Raw genomic sequence first — 16,363 nt, forward strand, 5'->3', positions numbered from 1 at the left:
GAGCCAGATCATTGGCCCAGAGGCAGGGACACTACCACTGTGCCACAAAACACTTAAAATGGCATATGCTGGTGGTAATCCTACTTTCCTTGATTTCAAGGTTTGCATTATCCTGAGTGCTGTCACAAAATCCTTAACCATATAATGGGAGGTGGCACAGTGACTCAATGGTTAGTGCTGCCTCAGAGTGCCAAGGACCCGGGTTTGATCCAGCCTTGGGTGGTCATGTGGAGTTTGCATGTTCTCCCCGTGCCTGCATGGGTTTCTGCTGGGTGCTCCAGTTTTCTCTCACCATCCAAAGATGTGCAGGTTAGGTGGATTGGCCATGCTAAATTGCCCATAGTGTTCAGGAATGTGCAGGCTAGGTGGGTTAGCCATAGTAAATGTGGGCTTACGGGGACAGGGTTGGGGCTGGGATGCTCTTCAGAGGGGCAGTGCAGACTTGATGGGCTGAATAGCTTCTTTCCACAGTCCAGGGATTCTATAATGTCTCATCAGAAACTCAGCCACAAACAAATTAGAAAAATAAAGATAAGATGTTGAACTTTGACTAAAAACAAGCAGTTTATACACAATTATTAGAAGCATTACGGTACCGTAGGAAATCCCCAGTTTATGAATGTCTGACTTACGAATGCTTATTCTTATGAATGCGATTCCCATACAGGATATAGTTTTGAAGATGTGATGTATGAACATTTCCTGTACTCATGAATGGTGATTTTACATTGTGTTCCCACTTGCGTACAAATCGAGCAGCCTCAAAAATGGAACCTGTTCACAAGCTGGGACTGCCTGTACTTAATAAGACAGGAGCCCTTGATTTTGAGGGGATTATGTTAGCATTAGGATAGATGATTGACTGACTAATAGAAGGCTGTGTGTTGGGATAGGGGTGGCATTTTCATGATGGCAACCTCTCACTAGTGTTATGCCACAGGAATTGGTGCTGGGGCTACAATTATTTAATGTCTTGGATGAGGGAAGTGAATGTAATATCACCAAGTTTGTGGATGACAGAAAAAAAAGTGGGAAGGTAAGTGGTGAGGATGGCACAGAGTCTGGAGAGGGATACAGACAGGTTAAGTGAGTGGGCAGAAACTTGGCAGATGGTATATAATGGGGGGAAACGTGAGGTTAAGCACTTTGGCAGAAAGCTGAATATTATTTAAATGTAGAAAGACTGCAGGAAACTACGGTACAGAGGTATTTGGGTATCCTCTTTAAAAACCACAGAAAGCTAGCATCCAAGTTCAGCAGGTAATAGGAAAGGCAAATGAAACATTGATCTTTATTTCAGGGGGAATGGAGTATAAAAATAAGCAGGTTTTGCTACAACTATACAAGACACGAGTCATATCAGAGCTGTAATACTGTGAACATTTTTGGGCCCCTTTTCTATCAAAAGATATACTGACATTGCAGGCAGTACAGAGAAAGTTCACTAAGCTGATATCAGGCATGGATGTACTGTCTTTTGAGGAGAAATTGAGTGAGTTTGGCCTGTACTTATTGGAATTTAGAAGAATGAGAGGCGATCTTATTGAAATGTACAAGATTCTTAGGGCACTTGACAGGGTAGATGCAGAAAAGTTGTTTCCCCTTGTGGGAGAGTCTAGGAGCAGAGGGCATCATCTTAGAATAAGGGCTGCCCATTTAAATCAGAGATGAAGATGAATTTAGTCTCTTGGAGGGTAGTGAATCTGTAGAATTCTTTATTGCAAAGAACTGTTGAGGCTGAATCATGAAGTATATCAAGGCTGAAATAGACAAAGTTTTAATCAGTTAGGGAATCAAGGGTTATGGGGAAGAGGCAAGAAAATTGTTACGGACTAGACTAAACCCCCTCAAAATATATTAAGAAGATAGCCTAGTCTCTAAACTTTTCTTATTTTAAGGTGCCATTCCAGATGCAATTTGATTGGTCAAACTACTCAAATTTAAGGAAAACATGCTTATTTTTACACAATGTTAAACACAGACAAAATAAAAATAAAAGAATTGGCTTAACTGTAACTGTATCAAAATACTTAACAAAACAATATATATAACTACTACTAATTAACTGTTCCAATATAGTAAAATCCCATAAACACATCCTTGGCAAAGGCAAATTCAGTAAAATAGATTGTCTCACATGCAGTTCTAGCAGCAGGAAGAGAACCCAATCTTTTAACTGTAAAAGAGAGAGGAATAAGAGCTTCTACATCCAGCTTCAAGACCCCAGAAACTGTTGAAAGCTAAAACTGAAAATCCTGGTTCTGTGGGAGCTTGACCTCACCCATTCAGGCTACTTCTATTGTCCTAACTTTTAAAAAAAACCCCAAGGCTTCACAAGCTGTTTACTTTATTGGCTTTGAGCAGATTGCTCTTCGCCTTTGTCTCAACCTTTCTTCACAAAAAAATCCAGAACAAAAGACACCTCTTACAGCCATACTATCATCACAAAATAGATTTGAGGATTATCAGATCAGCTGTGATCTGACTGAGTGGCGAAGTAAACTGGACAGCATGAATGGCTTTCTCTGTTCCTACATCTTATGGTCTTATGTTTTATGCCTCTGTATAATTACCTTGTCTGTAAATAAATTTTCTTGATAAATTTAGTCTGCATGCAAAACTGCACTAGCCTCCCCACTCAGATCCAACGAAAACAGAATTAAGTTCGCACAGAAGTTACAGAACTCTGATTTTCAATGCTCAGTCGGCTCCCCCATCTGCTGCTGCCAGTGTTTCAGTCATATAAGTGCAATGGGAAGTTGTAGTCTTGACCAGAGTGATTATAAAGGGAAAATTGGAATAAGTGAAGTTATCAAATCTCAACTATCCTATTTGGTGTCTAAATTTTCCTTTTTTGCTAACCTTTTGCAGTTTGTAAGACCTTGCTGCATGCAAATTCCCTAAAAAGAATTAATTAGCTTTCTTTATTGCTTCATGGAAAGTCAGCATTGTTGGCAAGGTCAACATAAGTTGTCCCTTCCTGATTGCCCTTGAACTGAGAAGAGTTTGGTGTCATCAAAATTGCTGTGGGTCTGGAGTCACTTATAGACCAGACCAGGTAAGGATGGCAGATTTCCTTCCTTAAAGGACAATAGGGAACTGATGGGTTCTTAAGACAATCAATGGTAGTTTCATGATTGCCCATTGAGAATAGCTTTATAATTTCAGATTTATCAACTGAATTCAGATTCCACCAGGTGCTGTCGCAGGATTTGTACCAATTACCCTCTGTCTCTGGATTACTACTCCAATGACATCACCACTAGACCATCATCTCCCTCTTTGGGAGTTGCTATATACAAGCAAGTGCTGCCATTTTCGAACATGATTTCAGAAATATAGGGGAAAGTGTTTATCTCGGTCAGTTACCCACCAACCACAATTATTGTATAAGGTAATGGTTCTGAAAGGGTTAATACTGAAGTCTGCATTAAGCTCCATCCAATTTGATGATACCTTAACACTCGGGTGAGGAAAGCAGAACATCTAAGGATCTCAAAGGTGACAGACCTGTTTCCCCATGTCTCCCAATAGTTCCTAGAACAAGGTAATAAAAGCACAATACTGCAGATGCAGGAAATCTGAAATAAAATGAGAAAGTGCTGGAGTAACTCAGCAACATCTGTGAAGAGAGAAACAGAGTTAGCTTTCTGAGTTTGAATGACCTCAAAGAAGCTGGAAAATGCTGTTGACACAGGAATGGAGCAGATTGAGGGTTTTCTGAGCATGAAAGAAAAAGAAACACATTCAGTGTGGGAAAAACAGTGTTCTAACTAACAGAAACTGAATCACTTTGCACAGGAATGGCTACCTAGAATGAAACAAAAGAAGTGGATAAAGAAAGCTGCTGAAGAGATGTTAGCCAATTGAGCTGACAAATCACTCCACACCACTTATAGGTTAGTGACATCATGTCTAAGGATGATGAATGGTTTGTGATTGTTACAATGACGACTGTAGAAATAGAACTTCACCACTGGAATGCTACTCCTTGGAGAAGGAGCATTCCCCAAGCATGGCAGAGGAACAACTAATGAAAATGTGCTTGCATTCCATTAGGAGCTGCACACAAAGCCGTAGGTGAGGTCCACATTATTCCTCCTGACTACCCAGCTGATCAATATAGAAATACTGGCAAACATAGACTCCTTATTCATGCATCTTGGTATAGAGCAGTGAACAGACATAAGCAGGTTGGTTAATGTATTTAAGAGCTAATGCAGAGACAAGTCAGGAAGCATCACCCTGGCTTTACAATGATGTGGACGTGGGAGAGGCCTCTCTCATTAATCAACATCCCGACCGGTTTGGCTCACAAATGTTGGCGTAGGTTTGAGAGGAGATTAGCTAAATGCTGGAACACCGGTTAGTTGAGTTCTATGGCAGTAGCTGAAGCTCCCAAGCTCATGTCCAAATCAGATGTCTCTACCAGTCTCTGCATTACCTACTGGAAAGTTAATTCAGTGATCAGAGCCAATTCTGACCCAATACCCTGGCTGGAAGATTGCATAGATAAAGCAATCTAAATTACAAAGATAGGTTTACTCAAGGGGTTCTGGCAAGTTCCCGTGACTGCCTATACAAAAGGAATATCCACCTCATAACTCCAGACAGGTTGTACCACTGCTAGGACATGCCATTTGGACTCTGGACTTCAAATGTTGCCAAATTAACTGGTGGCAGTTTTATCCAGTTGCTTGGTACACTTAGACCACCTCCTAGTCTACAGCAACACCTGCGAAGCACACTTAAAGCAACTGGAATCCCTCTTCTGGAAAATACAATCATCTGACCTTAGATCAAGTTCAGCAAGTTTGCACAGGCCCAAGTGATCTATATAGGACATATAATGCGTCAAGAATGTGTACTGTCCAACACTGCAAAGGTATAAGCAATGGCATAGCTCCCCCTTTCTATAACAAATGAGGAAATTATGAGGTTCTTAGGAATGTGCGAGTTCTACCAAAAATTCATCCCAAACTTTAGTACAATAGCCATGTTACTGACCAATGTCCTGTACAGAAAGGCAAACATTGCATGGACTGAGAAATGCCAAATTGCTTTTGAAAAGCTGAAGACCGTTTTAACAAGTGAGCCTGTGTTTGCAGTTCCGAATTTTAACCAAATATTTAAAGTAACCATTGATGAGAGTAAAATTGGGGCTGTCATTTTTCAGGAAGAGGATACTTTAAAACAAACATCAGAAACAGTACTCCATAGCAGAGAAGGAACCCCTCAGCTTATTGTTGGCTCTCAAACACTTTGAGATATACGTCCAAGATGGATATAGAGAGACCAGATCCAAATTGACCACTGACTGTTAACTTTTATGGAGAAGTATAAGATCCAGAATGCCAGGTTGTTCCATTATAGTTTGTTTCTTCAACCATATGACATGAAAATCATCCATATTGTTGAGAAATCAAAAGTGATTGCATACCGCTGCCCAGAACCTGGACATAACTGGTTAGAACTGAAGAGATATAATTGACTGTGGGTAGGAGATGAATGTGTGAGTGTTTGTTTTTATAAATTCATTTTTTGTTTATCTTTTGTAAAGAAATGAAAATGGATCTAATTTCGTTCATTGTGTGGGCGAAGTATCATGACCATAGATCATAATCTCAGATTATTTAAAGGCATATTGAACTTTTAATTCTCATGTGTAATTGCAACATATGATTATTCTTAAAACATTTTATCATATTTATATTATTTTTATAACTATTTTAGAAGGGACATACAGTCAAAAATAACTGGATGTAAAATCAGTAGCTGTTTGGACACAGAGAGACACTTTGGAATGTAACACTAGTATGTGCAGTTAGAAAACAGAAATGCTTTACAAACTGATCTGTATCTTAGACTGTAAACATGATAATAAAAAAAAACAGACAGTAAGCTGGGCAAGAGACATATTTGTCTTTTCCCCTTTCAAGAATACATAGGATAATAGATTAAAAGTCAGTTTAATCCCTCTGTGTGTGTGTAGTGACATGAGCAGCTTATATGTGCCAGTGAGCTGAGATACCCTTGTGTACTGGCCTGTGTTCGAGTGCTAGTGTGTTGTGCATGTCACAGTCAGCTCGTTGTTCTTGAGGTGCAGATGAAGGATTCTCTCACTCTGCGTGCAAGAAGCCAGCTAGTCACTAAGCTAGTCAAAAAGAAACACAATGAAAGGCTTTAAACATCCTGCAAAGCCAAGAATTCTGAAATTGAGTGTTCAACCCTTGCTGAGAGGGTCATATCAGATTGCAGCTGAGTTCATCAATAGAAAATGATTTCATTACATCAACGTGTAAATGATCTGTGATCCTCAGTACTATTTCTTAGAAGTTTGTGCTTGATACCCTGGGAGCTGCCATGATCTCTATATCCTTGAGAACTCTCATGTTCCCGTTGTGTTTAAGGGTCCAGATTCCTTACAAGGATAGGTATTGGGGAAACAAGGACTACTCCCCTCTGTGCCTATGGCTGATGATTGTTACACGAGCTGCTGACTAAGGCAGAATGTCAATACAATGACGGCCATTTGCTGAGCAGGATCATAGTGAAGATGAAGTTCTTGCACCAGTCTGGTGTGGCCTTGCAGTACACTCCAGAGAAAAGGTGCCTCATAATCCTAGCTTGCTGTGCTCTCCACAACTGGAACAAGGGAAGAAGAGATGTGATGGATGCTGAAGAGCTGGGAGAGCAGCAGTCTTCAGTGGAGGAAGATGAGGACATTGAATGTGAGGAACATCACTTTCGGCATGAAAGAGTGTAGCAGCTTTGGGTCCGATAAGCTAGGCTTCATTGATGTCTGGTTCCAGTAACTGAGAGCTGGGTACTCATTGCCTGTAAAATTGTTGACGTGTGATATGCAAGCAGTTTGTTTCTGTTCTGCAAGGTAAATGCAGCTTCATCTGGAAAAGCAACCTTGGGCCCAAAATTGGACATTGTAAATTGACCCACAGCCAGAGAAATCGAGCCTGACAGAAAATTGGCCAAACTAGATTAAACAACAGCCAGCAGCCATTGGCTACAGAGAACAGTGGAAACCAAGGTCAAAGAGATCACAAAAGTTCAGGGGAACAAGTTACAACTTACAAAGGTCATGTGTTAGAAGAGTTTCAACCAGATTTCTACACATCTCGACTTTCAGCTAGTGCCCTGAGGATGCACACTTTACATCTCCCTGGTATAGCAACAATGAACTGTGTTCGCCCGACCCCAATGGATGCTTTGAACTCAGCTCATGATCCCATTGGCCAAAGGCCACAGAAAATTCAGGAGGGTCCGGGTCAAAGGAGAAGACCCTCCGGGAAGACTCGCTGTGGAGACTTGCAGCAAGACTTGTAGCAGAAGACCATGCAGCAACCCAAGGACCCTGGAGAAGATCTGCCCTGACCTATGAGACCCACCTTTGTGGAAGAGAGCCAGACCTACATTGGAGAGGAAGGAGATTTCAATGGACCATCTCAAACACGTGGACCAGTGCAGGTAATACCCTTTCTTAGACTGATAGTGCTGGCTGAAGAGTAAATATTGGAGGAGTTTGGGAAATGCTCACATGATATTTTTAACAAGGAATTTTTGTTAATAAAATTGAATTGAACTATATACCAAATTCTACGTCCCTTTGTCCATCTCACCAACTAGAGTATTTAGGTAAAGTGTTTGTAATTCATAAACATGGCTGAAGTGTCCAAAGCACAGACAACATTTTGTTTGCTTGATTTCTGTTTGCTATTGGTGTTAGTGAATAAAAGTGACTGTTTTGAACTGTTTGAAGACTTCTCCTGTGTGTGACGGTCCCATATTGAATATTTGAGAAGATGCTAGGCTACACTAGGTATTGGGGAAACAGTAAAAGTGACTTAGAAGGTTGTATGACAGAGTATGGCTAGGGACAGGTATGCTGTGTGATCTGGTGCTTAAACCTTGATTGGTGTTGGAATATGCAGTTGTATGCACATGGAAGTGACAGCATTGCCATCTCTGTGCCATGAGAAGTGTTAGCTTGTGGCCGCTGTTTCACTACGTACACAGTGAAGGGCAACTCTGGGCTGCCAACACAGTACCAACTGCATGGCTGGGGTTCCAAGAAGTCACTGGCACCAGGACCCTCAGGATATCTGGGCAGTGGCAAGTACATTTGCTTAGGCAACGGGGAATATTGAACAGTTTATCAGATGAGTTTGGGACGAGCATGTGAGTAAATTTATTGGCCCTCACATAGAAGACAAAAACGACACTCAGCTATTTGTGATAAGATTCAGCCCACTGGCTTTATTTCCCTCTCACAAGTATGGCCTTAACTGCAGAGCATGTCCCATATTTCCCGTTTAAGAAAACTGAGTATTTGAATCTAACGCAAAGGTAACAAACATTAATCTGCTCTATCTCGTTATTCATGTGTACAAATCTGTATTTTTGATTTGCTTTTCTTTTAGATTCCTGACACTTGTACTATTTATCTTCTTAAACAGCTTAAACAGAACCAGATTGTTCAGTTCAAAACCAGCCTGACAAGTGCACAAGCAAATCTGTGCTTGAAGTTGCTGTTTCAGCTTCTTTTCAGACTAACAAAGCCTGCTCTTCTGCATAAATATTGACTATTATGTAAGACAAACTGTGCGTTTAGCTTCCTGCATTCTGTCTCTTTGAGACAGTAGGCAAACCACCTCAAACTGAAAAATATTGCCCTGGATTGCTGGAGGAAAAATTGGTTAAGGCTCAAAAATGTGCGGGATGATGGGGTGTCATTAACCTATGCCCTGTTCTTCCAAGACAACAAGGTGTAGAGCTGGATGAACACAACAGGCCAAGCAGCATCAGAGGAGCAGGAAGGCTGACGTTTCGGGCCTGGTTAAGAAACAGCATTCTGATCAGCGTAAGAACCACCTCAGCAGATCTTGTGAATAGGAACCACTGAACTGCTTTGAAGTTTTTCCCTCTGCCCCTAACACCCATCTTTTTCCCCTATCTGTATATGTGCGTAAGAGGAAGTTTATAAGGAATTAGAGTTTTAAGTAGTAGAATTATATGGTTCGTGATTATTTACCTGTAGCTACAGTCTGTTTATTTGTAATAAATAATAATTCTTGTTAAGTACAGAAACCTGATCTGTGCTTACTATCAATCTGGGCCAAAGAGACAGATAAATCGGGGAATCCTGAGTTCTTTTAAAAAATTGCAGCCACTCAACTCCTCATTGTAATGAAAGAAAAACAGAGTACAAAAGCAAGGAGATTGTGGTATAGTCTCAACTGCAGTGTTGTATCCACTTTTGGGCAGCACGTTCAGGAAAGAAGGGACGATTTTAGAGAGGGTGCAGGGAAGATTTACAAGAATGGCTCCAGTGATGAGGGCCTTGAGTTATGAGCTAAGTTGGAGGTGCTGTCACTGTTCCCCTTAGAGAAGAGAACTTGAAACGTTTGACTGAGGTTTCCCAAAATCTTGAGGGATCAGGACAGCATGGATAGGGAGAAATCATTTGCATTGATGAAAGGCTTGAGAAGCCTACGACACAGATTGAAATTGACTGACAAAGGAACAAGAGGGTGGCCTGAGAAGAAATCACAGGGAGTGGTTAGGATCTGGAATCTGCTGCCTGAAAATGTGGTGGAGATAGATATTATCATAGCATTTGAAAGGGAATTGGTTGGTTATCTGAAGCGAAAAGATTTGTATGGCTATGGGCATGAATTGCAGAGAGCCAACAGAGATATGATGGACCAAATGGCCTCCCATTCTGGAATCATTCTATAATTTTATGGTCTGGCTGTTGGAATAGAAGCACAGAGTGAAACTTTCAGCTTGAAGGCATGCTGCCTTTGTAGTTAGAATATTATTATCGGGAATACTGAAACTCCGGGGAGATGGTGGTACAGTCGAAATGTCATTGGACTAACAACCAAGTGACCTCAATTAATACTCTGGAGACACAGGTTCAAATCCTACCATGTTAGCTGGTGGAATTTAAATTCAAGTGGTTAAAATCTGGAATTGAAAGCTAGTCTCCCATTGACAAATGCCATCAATTGTGGTAAAAACCTGTCTAAGTCTCTGATGTCCTTGAGGGAAGGAAATCTGTCATCTTTACTCAGCCTGGCTGACATGTAACTCCAGACCCATAGCAACATTGTTAGTTCTTAACTGCTGCCTGAAACAGCCTTGCATGACACTCACTTCAAGGGCAATCAGGAGCAGGCAACAAGTGGCACCCACTTCCCACAAATGAATCTTTTTTTCCCCAGACGGAATACTGAAACGGACTTACAGAAACTTCACAGCAGTCCAACAATATGTCCTTCAACAAATTACTAGCATCACTGAGGCCCCACTGTGGGGGAACGGTGGTGCATCTATCAAGCTTGAGCCTGTGGTCCTCTCTTAGGATAATAATTTTTCATCCTCTCCATGCTGCCCCTCTGCCTAACAGCCAGTCACCCAGATCACTGCTGACCAGACCTCCTAGACTCTGAGCGGCTCAAGGTTGCCCTGCGCATATGTGTGCCATCTCCTCCACTGAAAGTGAGCAGCCTTGCACTGACTGTGTTGCAGTCACTGGAGAACACTAAGACAGACAAAGACAGTGCAAGACCTCCGAAGTCAATTTGACAAATATCATTGAATCTCTACAGTGTGGAAAGAGGCTGTTCAGCCCATCGAGTCTGCACCGACCCTCCGAAAAGCATCCCACCCAGACCCAACACCCCACCCTATCCCTGCATTTATCGTGGCTAATCTCCCTAATCTGCAGATTCCTGAACGTTATGGGACAATTTATCATGACCAATTAATCTAATCTGCACATCTTTTGATGTGGGAGGAGCACCTGGTGGAAACCCACACAGACATAGGGAGTTTGCACAAATTCCGCACAGACAGTTGCCTTAGGCTGGAATCAAACCTGGGTCCTTGGCACTGTGAGGCAGCAGTGCCACCCACTGACCCACCGTGTCAACCACTGTGAGGGTTTGTCTGGAAAAATTTGGTTTGGAGCAGGCAATTTTGTGGTGGCTTTTAATTCATTGCCAAGGCGATCTTGTGATGGTGAATGGCAGAAGACAGGGTGGAAGTGGGATGTAAAATGCTTTAATTCATTCATGGGATGAGGGCATTGCTGGCCAGGCCAGCATTTATTGCCCATTCCTCATTGCCAAGGGAGCAGTTAAGAGTCTGCCACATTGTTGTGGGTTTGGAGTCACATGTAGGCCAGATCAGGTAAGGATGACAGATTTCCTTCACTAAAGGACATCGGTGAACCAGATAGGTTTTTCCAACAATGGCTTCAAGGTCACCACTAGACCCTTAATTCCAGATTTGTCATTGAATTCAAATTCCACCATCTGCCATGACAAAATTTGAACCTAGATGCCCAGAACGTTAACTGAGTTTCTGGATTAATAATCTAGTGATAATACAACTAGGCCATTGCCTCCTCCAATGTGGAATCGGGGGCTATATTTGCTGGGATCTTAGTAGGATGAACCAATTATAGACGGCCTGGCTGGAAAGAGGATGTCTGTTGCTTCATCCTTTGCTCCCCCATCTTTTACTCCTCAGCTGTTTGGTGTAAACCTAGGGCTAGGGACTGTGTCCTCATGATAGTGAGGTTGTGCAGAATTGTATGGCTGGAAATGATTACAGAGATAGGAAGAGCTCAGTGAGACCATGGAGGGATATGGAAACAAGGGTGAGGGCTTTAAAATCGAGGTGTTCTGAAAACTATAAGAGGATGAACAGCAACAGAAAGTTTCCATTACTGAACTTCTGGCATCCTCACCTTGCAGAACCATCGCACCACACTATCCGCCTCGGTGAACAGCAAGGAGTTTGGCCAGTGCTGGTCAGATCAGGAGATCGAATTGAGATGAATTGAGAAAATTAATGGGTGGCAATCATCCCAGAGCCACAAAACGGCCCTGTTGAGTAAACAAATTTTGTCAATTAAGAGAATTGCTAAGTACAATTATAGCACAGAATATTATTGAAGCCTTCAAGGTACACAGCGATCTGGGTGGGACAGCCACATATTCAGAGATTCCTACACTGAAGCTATTAATCTGCATTTCAAAGACAATTTTTTCAAAGACAATTTGATCGTTCTGAAATCTCTCCCTGATTCTTTACCAGTCTTTTTACATGATAATCCCTTCAAAACAATTATATAAAATTCTATGTTTGGATTTTCAAATTTTTTCTGTAAAAATCAGGAATTACTGAAAAGTGGAAATGTTCCCCCTCCCCACCTGCACTCTGAGAAAAGGGAAAAGTGATGTTGTGTATGGTAATGTTTCTGAAAGGGTTATTATTGGCAAGTGCATTAAATTCCATCAATTTGAGGATGTCATACAGTCTTGGGAGTCTAGCTCAAGATCCCAGTAGGATTATATGTGTCATCTCTGGTTTCCAACAGATTTTTGCAATTATGTCTAGCTAGCCAATGTAATTTGTACTTATTACAATCATGTTTAAGCTACACCTTGTTGTTAAGATACGTGCCTCTTCTCATTAAGACTCATGAGTGTATCATCCTCTATACTGTATACTAAATAGGTCCCTAGACCTAGTTCAGAAAGGAGGGTTCTACCTACATGATACAGGCCTTTAGAGACGAGGGCACCACAGGGGCTTTAGTACACCCTGGATAATGTTACTTGGTTTTGTAAGTTTCTGTTCATTTCTGATGTTTCTGTGAACAGTTGGTTGTGTTTTTGTTATGATGCCCCACCAGGGGCTGGTAATGCAATTACACTTTTAGTTTGAAAGAGTAGATTGGAGGCAGCATTGTACCCCAAGCATTAGCTGGTAGTACCTAATTCTGCAGCACATACAAGAAATGAGACCTGGCCCCTTGAGTACTTTTAAAATGATGGAGTCATTCCATAAATGTTCCACATGTGGGAGAGTTCAAAACTAAGAGACACAAATACAAGAGAAACACTAATAAATCCAATAGAGAATTCAAGAGAAAGTTGTTTTACTCAGACGATGGTTAGAAGGTGGAGTTCACTGCAAAGGTAACTGCCACAACTGCAGGTGGGGTAAATGCAATATAGGGGAAACTAAATATGTACATGAAAAAGAAAAGAACAGAAGCATACAGAGTAAGATGAAGTAAGGTGGGAGGAGATTCATATAGAAGTATAGAATCCCTATAGTGTGGAAGCAGGCCATTCGGCCGATCAAGTCCACAACTACTCTCCGAAGAGCAGCCCATCCAGACATACCCTGTTACTTTTATTCCTGTAACCTTGCAGTTCCCAAGCTAATCCATCTAGCCTGTGCATCCCGAGACAGTATGGGCAATTTAGCATGGCCAATCCACCTAATCTGCACATATTTGGGGAATACATCATATCATGTGGAGAATTTGTACTACTATAAGCCAGCTGGGCCAAATGATTTGTTTCTGTTCTGTATTAACTGTACATTTTCTGTTTCTATCTTCTCCTTCATCACAACACATCTAAGGGCTAAATCAATACTTCCCAACTTAATTTTGCCACGTCAACTGTCATGATGGTGGTATAAGCTTTGGTCTCTGGTTGTCTCCGTGGAGCAGCTTCTCTTCCAAATTTCTCGACAGTTTGCACCTAAAGAAAATTAAACCCACCAACTGACTGGGCATCCAACAAAGGAGAGGTTTCCTTTCCCAGCATGCCATCACTCAAAATTTTTCATTTGGATAAAAACGTTTTAAACAAGTAAGTGCATTGAGTCTGCATTCTGTATGGTTTAGAAGAATGAGAGGTGATCTCATTGAAGTAAACAAAAGTCTTACAGGTCTCGACAGGAGAGTGTACGAGGGATGTCTCTCCTGGCTATGAGGTGGGAATGGGGGATTTGCTGGGAGGGGGTAGGGGGTGCTGGCATAGGAGGTGGTGTCTAGAACCAGGGCACATAGTCTCATAACAGAGGAAGACCAGTTAGGACTGAGGTGGGGAGTATTTTATTTCACTCAGAGACTGGTAAACTTTGGAATTCCCTACCTTAGTGATTTGCGGAGACTCAGACATTTGAGTATGTTCGTGACAGAGATCAATAGATTTTGAGATATTAAAGACATCAAGGGGGATAGAGCAGGAAAATGGTATTGATGTGGAAAATCAGCCATGATCTAGTTGAATGGTGGAATAGATTTAATGGGCAGAATGGCCTATCGCTACTCCTATTCCTATGTTCCTCTTTTTCAAGTTTTAGGTAGAGAGTTGTTGACAGCAAGGGGGAGGTCAGTGAAAATCAGCCTCTGATGATAGAGTACAGACAAGAGGTGATGGAAACAAACAGTAATCAGAAGTCAAAGGGAAAGCAATGCATTGCATTGGTGTTGAATGTACAGGCAGAACGTGTGGTGAGGCTTTAGAGGAGCTGTGACTTGAGCTGCTTTGGTGGGGCATAGAGAGAGATGGTGGAGCTGAGCGGTGGAAGTGGATGTAGGTGACAACAATTCTGAATTGGCTGGAATTTGTGAAGAGAGGAGATAGAGCCATAGATTGGAAACAGGCCCTTCGGCCCAACTCATCCGCGCCAACCAGGTTTCCTAAGCTGAACTAGTCCCATTTGTCTGTTTGGCCCATATCCATCCAAACCTTTCCTATACATGTATCAGTCCAAATGACGTTTAAATATTCAAACTCTACCTCTACCTACCACTTCTTCTGGCAGCTCCTTCCATAGATGCACCACTCTGTGTGTGAAAATGTTGCCACTTAGGTCCCTTTTAAATCTTTCCCCTCTCACATTAAACCTATGCCCTCTAGTTTTGGACTCTCCTACCTTGGGAAAAAGACATTGGCTACTCACGCTGTTCATGCACCCCATGATTTTATAAACCTCAACAGGTCACCCCTCAGCCTCTTATGCTCCAGGGAAAAAAGTCTACATAAAGCCTATTCAGCCTCTGTTTATAACTCAGCCTTCCAGTCTTGGTAACATCCTCGTAAATCTTTTTTGCGCAAGGTCCAGTTTAATAACATCGTTCCTATAGCAGGGCAACTAGAATTGTACATTGTACTCTAAATGTGGGCTTACCAATGTCTTGTACAGCTGTACCATGATGTCCCAACTCCTTTACTCAATGCTGTGACCGATGGAGGCAAGTGTACCAAATGTCTTCTTCACTGTCCTGTGTACTGTGATGCCACTTTCAAGGAACTATGTACCTGCACTGCAGGTCTCTCTATTTAACCATATTCCCCTGGACCCTACCATTAACTGTATAATTCCTGCCCAGACCTGAAAGAATTTGAGGATTTTTTTTAGCTGGTCTCTTTTTAAATGTACTTTGATTGCTTCTTGCTGAAATTATTGACATTTAGGTGTTCCTTCAGCCTAGTTTTAAATTAGCGTCCATTATTTTACATGTTCTGACCTAAATAGTTTCTGGTTGTGTAGGTTAGAATTAACTCCCTTTTTAAAATGTTTATTTGCCTGCAGTTCTGAGGAACCTTACCAGTGTCCAGCAACTCCTTTATCACAATTGCCTGAGCTAAAATTACTTTTAAAATATAATTTGCTGTCAAGACCTGGGCAGAGTTGACAACATCACGTTTATTGCACACCCTCAATTACCTTAAAAAAGATGGGTGGCCTTCTTCTAAACTTGTGCTAATGGTGGGGCCTATAATGGCACTGTGTAGGGAAATTCCAGGATATTGTCTCAATGGTGATGAAGGAATGGATGAAACAGGTTCCAGTCAAAATGAAGTTGGAAGCCAACCTGTAGGTCATGATGTTTCCGCACGGTTTCTGCTCTTATAAGTTTGATCCTATTTTCTCCAGAATTTTATGATAATTTTACGTTCAAGCCTTGGGTACTGTATAACTATGTAGCATGGGGTTTCTGGCTAAGTTCATCAAGTAGTCACTTGGTAGCATAGAACTTCAATATCACTGAACAGAATAGAAGTTTAGAAGCTTATTCTTAAGTGGTCCTGTCCTCTGTAAACAAAAAAAATGTTAAAACATTGCGCCTTTTTTCAGTGAAACAAAAGCTTCGAGGACAACCAGTCCCTGGTACATTCCGATAGAAATGCCTTGACCAATCAGAGTTGAGTTACCTGGTTTGCATTTCAACAAAAGATTGGCCAATTAATATTCCCTGCTGCATTCTCATTGCCAATGTCATATCAACCTGCATTCACTTGCCAATTCTTTCGCACCTTTTTTCTCCTGCACTATAAAGTGTTAACACCTTTGAGATTTAGTACTCTTGTAATTCTGTCCTGATGAATGCAGGACAAAAAGTTTTTACAGTGTGTCTCTGTCGTCAGCAATATTCAACATTTTCAGTCAATGTTAGTACTTAAAAAGGATCTGCAGGCTTGCACAGATGTTGAATGACTGATTTTGCAACTCATGACTTGCTTTT

General features: G+C 41.5%; 1 long non-coding RNA gene across 1 annotated transcript in view; it reads left to right on the forward strand.

The window, feature by feature from the left end:
* The window catches only part of LOC125486865, a 14,545-nt gene extending 5,452 nt beyond the window's left edge, over positions 1-9,093 (forward strand). The window contains exons 2-3 of the long non-coding RNA XR_007265487.1: positions 3,802-3,899; positions 8,472-9,093. This is a non-coding gene — a long non-coding RNA (uncharacterized LOC125486865). The remainder of the gene's footprint in view (positions 1-3,801; positions 3,900-8,471) is intronic.
* The last annotated feature ends 7,270 nt before the right edge of the window (positions 9,094-16,363 follow it).

This window comes from Rhincodon typus, chromosome 34, assembly GCF_021869965.1.
Source record: "Rhincodon typus isolate 14 chromosome 34, sRhiTyp1.1, whole genome shotgun sequence".
Taxonomy (NCBI): Eukaryota; Metazoa; Chordata; class Chondrichthyes; order Orectolobiformes; family Rhincodontidae; genus Rhincodon; species Rhincodon typus.